This window comes from Halichoeres trimaculatus, unplaced genomic scaffold (genome assembly GCF_033239565.1).
Source record: "Halichoeres trimaculatus isolate MK-OKI-2021-1 unplaced genomic scaffold, fHalTri1.1 fHalTri1_scaffold_1, whole genome shotgun sequence".
NCBI lineage: Eukaryota > Metazoa > Chordata > Actinopteri > Labriformes > Labridae > Halichoeres > Halichoeres trimaculatus.
Genome location: NW_027437179.1, coordinates 19,578,175 through 19,584,024, shown reverse-complemented (window position 1 = coordinate 19,584,024; position 5,850 = coordinate 19,578,175). Strand labels below are relative to the sequence as shown.

The 5,850-nt window shown below is 41.8% G+C and overlaps 1 non-coding gene across 1 annotated transcript; it reads right to left on the bottom strand.

Annotated features, from left to right (window-relative positions):
* Positions 1 to 1,922: 1,922 nt before the first annotated feature.
* trnag-ccc (transfer RNA glycine (anticodon CCC)) lies at positions 1,923 to 1,993 on the bottom strand. Its single transcript has one exon. It is a non-coding gene; the product is annotated as a tRNA-Gly (tRNA).
* Positions 1,994 to 5,850: the final 3,857 nt, after the last annotated feature.

Below are 5,850 nucleotides of genomic sequence, written 5' to 3'. Positions count from 1 at the left end.
ATGAATCAATATATTGGATGATAATATACGAATGGGAGGAGATGTAGAAAATGACGCTACATTAGGGTCCATCAGTGGTGTCTTTGACAGGCAGGAGAAACTGGGATGCATTTGTCAGGTGCTGAATATGGGTGAGTGCTGAACAAGATTTCAGACTCACCTTCTGCTAACCTGTTTCTTAGGCTGTATTCAGACCAGAAAAGTCCTTTGGTCCACTTGTTTGGTCCGGACCAAAAACGGACTTTATTTTTTTTGTTTGGTGCGGTTCGTATTCAGATTGTACTTTTTGCAAGTGGACTATATTCTGTAAACACATCCACGTGTGTGACGATCAGTGCTCTCATTGGACAGGACTGGCAAAGGGCGGCACACAGAATACAGACCCAGAAATGGTGGTAAACATGTGTGTTTGTGCTCTTATTTGAGCTGCAAAATCATTTCCAGTTTCAAGAGCAGCTCCTTCAAAGAAGGCTTAACAACACCGTTTCAAACTTTGGAACAGCGAAGACGAATGCCCGCAGCAAGGAGACGCTATGCTCTGCATGTCCTAGCAATAGCGTGGCTAAACAGAAGACGGAGGATCAGGTATGAACCAAAGACGGTTAGGTTACGGTGGCTTTATAGGTCCAAAAGGCGCATGTATCCCGTAGTTAGTTTGGGTTGGACCTTGGTTTGTATTCAGACCTGCACTAGAGAACCACAAACCGCACCAGAGTTCGTTTGGAAGCGGACCGGGACCACCTCAAAAAGTGGGTCTCGGTCCGGTTGTTTGGTCCGCACCAGGGTTCGTTTGTGTCTATTCACACCTGCAAGAAATGTCCGCACCAGCGTGGGAAAGGAACCCTGGTCCGTTTAAAGTGGACCAAACAGTCCAGGTCTGAATACGCCCTTAGAATCTCAGGTGTTCATTTTTACTAGCCAGATATGGTTGAAAATTGAGTGGACCATTTTTTTCCCCAATATCAAATCACTCAAGTTGAAGTGTCTCGCTCCTCAGGGGTCCATCACACTGAAAGAAGATCTCAGAAATTAGTTGTGTAACATTGAACTGGTGGTGCTTATCAGTGCTGTATTTGTGGAAATTAAACATAATCTACATCTGGAGTGAACAATTTGATCTGGGTATTCAGGTCCAATGTCACTATTAACTGCAATAAATGTGCTTCATTTTTGGTTAACATTATTATTAAAAGACCGGACAAAGGTTTAATTTCTATAGGAATTTCAAACCATATAAAGAGCTACTACAATGCTTTTTCTAAATCTGGTCACTCCAGCTGTACCTTCATCATAACTCAACTTAAAGGACCAAAAAGTCTCTTTCCTTAACCATACTGTAGTTGGAAAAGACAGACATTGTGCAAAACACTCGTCCAAAGGGATCAAAGAAATCCAAGAGTACAAGGACTGCTATTTTTATTTCTTTATTTCTTTATTTATAAATCTTCTTTTACCTAATGGAAACAACAGCAGCCAAATAACTTGTAGCACTTTGTCGCACTAACCAAGGTTTTCCCTTCCGTCCAAATTCGAGCTTTGGACTAAAGTGTCTGCTAAATTGAATTGTAGAATTGTAGAAATGTTATTATCATACCACAACATGCTGCCATGTCAGATGGAATTTTGTACAAAGGCTCCAGTTTAAACCAAATAAGAAACACAATAAGCCATAAGGAAGAAAAGGAAGGCCACCAAGAGTCGGAAACATAAAAGAAACAATGAAAAATTTTTAAACGTGATGTTTGAAGAAGTGTGTAGGACTATGTGCAAAAGTAAGAGGATCCAATGAACAGGTGCTTTTCTTGCTTTTGTCAGTGTACTGGATGAGGCTGAAGTGTACAGAGATTGGTTTTGGGATGAAGTGATTTCTAAGTATAAACATTAATCTTCATAAGGACACTCAGTCTAGTGTTAGAATTTCCTGCACCGCCTGGGAATCGAACCCAGGTCGCAAGAATGGGAATCTTGCATGATACCACTACACCAGCGGTGCTTAGCCCTACAAGCGACTGCCAGCCATATATAGACAAACCAAAATTCTCACTTTGGGATAATTTCCTTTCTATGACATTTGTTTACATCTTATTTGAAACAGCTTAATCATTTATTTAGAAAATAATGCTCATCATGTTGAGTTAATAAAATAATTAAAGGTCCCATATTATGCAACTTTTCAGCAAGTTCCAACAGGTCTCAGAGGTCCCAGGACAGTCAATTTAAAATTTTTTGCCTCAAAATCCATTTTTTTCCTGGACTTCAGCCACTCTGTAAGCCCCGTCTCCCGAGCGCTCCTGAGAGCAAGCTGTTTCTGTGGACGTAGCTCTGAATGATAATAAGCTGCCCTGTCCACGCTTCCTTCACAACTTCTTTGGGTGAGGGTGTGGCTTTCGCTCCGGTACCATGCTGCAGTGTTTACAGAGAGTGCATCATGCAGTCATACCAGTTTGATCCAGAGTCTGACCCTGAAGGAGAGGCGCCTGAAGAAATCCAAACTCTACAGCTGCAGCAGGACGTTTCTGAGTGGTTAGTGTCTTGAAATGCTGCTGCAGTTACCATCAGGTAAATAACGCTAACGTTAGCAGCTTGGTGCTAACCAGAGTTATATGACCAAGAACTGCATGCAGCCTGGACTGTTAGTTTTTCAAGACAGTACCATGAGGGACATCTATCAAGCAAACTAAACTGCAGCAGTAACACACACATTAGTGGTGACTGTGGTCTAAGTGTCCATAATAACAGCTGAGAGTGTGTTCGCTACCCTGTAGCATAACATTAGCTCCGCCGAGGGCTTCCACAGCAAGTAGTCACATCCGTCCAAACAAAAGATAACATTGTGTATTTAAGCTAGCTTCACGTGAACTATATCTCCATATATCTTCTCTTTAATGTCCCTGATATTATTTCCTCATGTGTGTTAACGTAGTTAACACACATATAGCCTGATGAATGTGGTTTTAGCTGCCACGCTAAAACCACATTCATCAGGCTATCGCGCTAGGTAGAGCATATAGTAAAGCAACATAAATTTAAAAAACTTACAGCTCTCACGTATGTAGCTGGGTCACGGAAATTTGGTACAGATCCATGCTTCAGCTTCAGGTTCTTGGTGAATCCTGCTTTGTACTGGCCCTCGTTGGAACAGCAGTCCGAATTGAAATGGTGAGCACACACATACGTTTTAAGGAGTTGTTGTGGGTGCATCTCCATCAAAAATGAAATTAATCCACTGTGTCTTCTAAATGTCATGAAATGGAGCTAAAAAAGACGTCTGTGCTCTTTTGTGCCACCAACAACAGAGCAAACGCCGTGCTTCGCTCGTACCTTCGCCATGTTTATTTTACCTAAGGAGCTGAGCAGCCAAAGTGAAAAATGCGCTGCACAGAAGGGGTTGCACAAGGGGGCTGGCCTGGAGAAGTTACTTTTTTTTTACTTCTGCCGTGCATGGCGTCATCCAGGGCAGATCTCTAATCCGCGTGTTTGAGCACACATGTCCTTAAAGCAAACTTTGTCTGGAGCAAGCAAGAGCAGGAGACCATAGAATTTTCTCATACCCTGGGTGTTTGGAGACAGGCTGGGGACGCACATTACTGTTACAAAACCAGTCTAAAGTGAGGTTTGCATAAAATGGGACCTTTAATTGACATTTTGGCATGGCTAGTTGACTGAACACATCAGGCTTTAAAACAATACCCAATGCCAAGGGTTTTACAGCTTTTGAGTCTGTATAAAAAATATTGTAAATATTCAATGCTGGTGTTAAAAGTATTCTGAGGGATCTTTGCAAACACTTTAATTAAAAAAAAAAACCCTTTAAATCCAACCTGATGCTTGTGTTTTATGCTAGAATTGAACTAATATCTACACTGTATGTATTTTAGAGGATCCTGGATAGCTTTATGAGGTTGATTTGTCACTAACCTTTTCACTAATCAAGCAAACAAATTTGTACTTAACATCTCTGGCTGACTGCTGACCACAAACCATAATGTTTCACTTTTGTTGAATGAGGCGCAGGATCTGAAAAAAAATCAACCCCATTCTGTCAGAGAATTAAATTTCCACCACTTTTACTGTACTCTTCTTCTTATCCTCAAAAGGCACAGGTACTTTCTCACAAGCATGGATTTATGTGTCAGAGTTCACCAAGTTAACTTCAACTCAAAAAATGTCCTTCTGAAGGGACTCTGCTGTTTGTAGCAATGAACTGATTTAGCTTTAATGGAGCAGGTGTGACAGTGCTCCCAGGCGCTCACAGTCATACAGCTTAAGTTTCCTAAATCAAAGTGATGTTATAACAAAGCCGACATAATTGCCCATTTATGATATGCCTCAGAAGTTCTCCACACTTTGCGCTCTCCTGTTGAGAACACCTGGCAGTGAGTGATACAGTAAAGCAATCGGCTGCAGGAGAAAAGCTTCATTGTCACCTTTTCTTGTTTATATCCTCTTTTCCCACCAGGACGGGCCATCAATAATTACACACAAACTCCCCCTGGCTTAAAATCTTTCTCACTGTCTCCTCCCACTCCCACTTTCGGTCTCTCCTTTGATTTTCTCTCCTCTGCATGTCAACACAGTCAGGTCCCCTGGCACCAACAGAGCTATCCGCTGTCGCATCCTCCCTCCCTCTGCCCTGTCCCATTACAATGACAATAACAGATAAGAATATTTATTATGTTGGCTCACCACTCCCCGTTCCTCCAAACATCTCTCAGGGGAGCGGCTCCTCACTATCACCCTCAAAAGCCTCATTCAGTTAACAGAAAAAAAAACACATCCACTCCTGGCCTTGATGCTTTCCTTTATCAGCTCCATGAAAGGAGAGCCGGAGCATGAAGGCGTCTCATCTCCTCTGCTCCCTTTCTTCTCTCCCAACTCTCCCTCCCCACTTTTAATTTTCATCTCTCTTTTCCCACTCATTTTACAGAAAAAGGGGAAGAAAACGAGGGAGGAGGGGGTGAGTAAATGAGAGTGGGACGCTGGCTTGTGATAACTGCCATGCAGAATGGACATCTCCCTTGTTTATTGGCTTTTGAAATTCAATCCATTGTCTGGGACGGGAAGTGATAAAGGGAGTGGAAATACAGACGCTCTTATCATGCCAGCTCAGTGAAAGGAACTTTTTTTTCTCTTCTCCAGATGCCTCCGTTTGTTGTGGGGTACGTTTGTTGTGCGCGCATCGCCACATCCGAATAATGGATTCTGAAAAATGCATTCATTCAGCTGATTATTCGGACCCGGCTATGCCACTTACTATTGTGCCGCATCGTTGTGTGTAGTCATCACATTTAGAAGAGGCACACAATTGAGAGTGGTCACACTTGTCTCTTAGGCTTTTCCCTGGACATGTCAAATTTAATGGTAGAAAATGCTCTTGTTAAAAAGATACTCAGTGCGCTGAGCTGTCAGCAAGTAGTTTGGCCACTCAGTTGACCACAATGACCTATCTGCAGTTTTCAATTAACTATCAGACACATGTCAGTGAAGCTGCGGATGTCTCAGCGGACTTTAAGAATGAGCTCTAGCAACCTGTATTTTTTTCTTTGAGGGATTTGAATCAAACAGTTATGAGATGTGCTCTACATTCCTGGTTGCAAACAATCTGGATTTCATCTGCATTCAAGTTTTAATCCAAAATGATCATTTGGCAACATTCTTTACAGGAAATATGTAAAAATGGATAATGGGCATCATTTACAGCTGAAACACCTAACAAAATTTGATTTATTACCTCCACCAATGAGGTTATTTTTTAGGGAGAGTTTGTCTGTTTGTTTGTCTGTGAGCAACATAACTCAAAAAGAAACAAACAGACCTTGATGAAATTTTCAGGAAATGTTTAAAATGGGA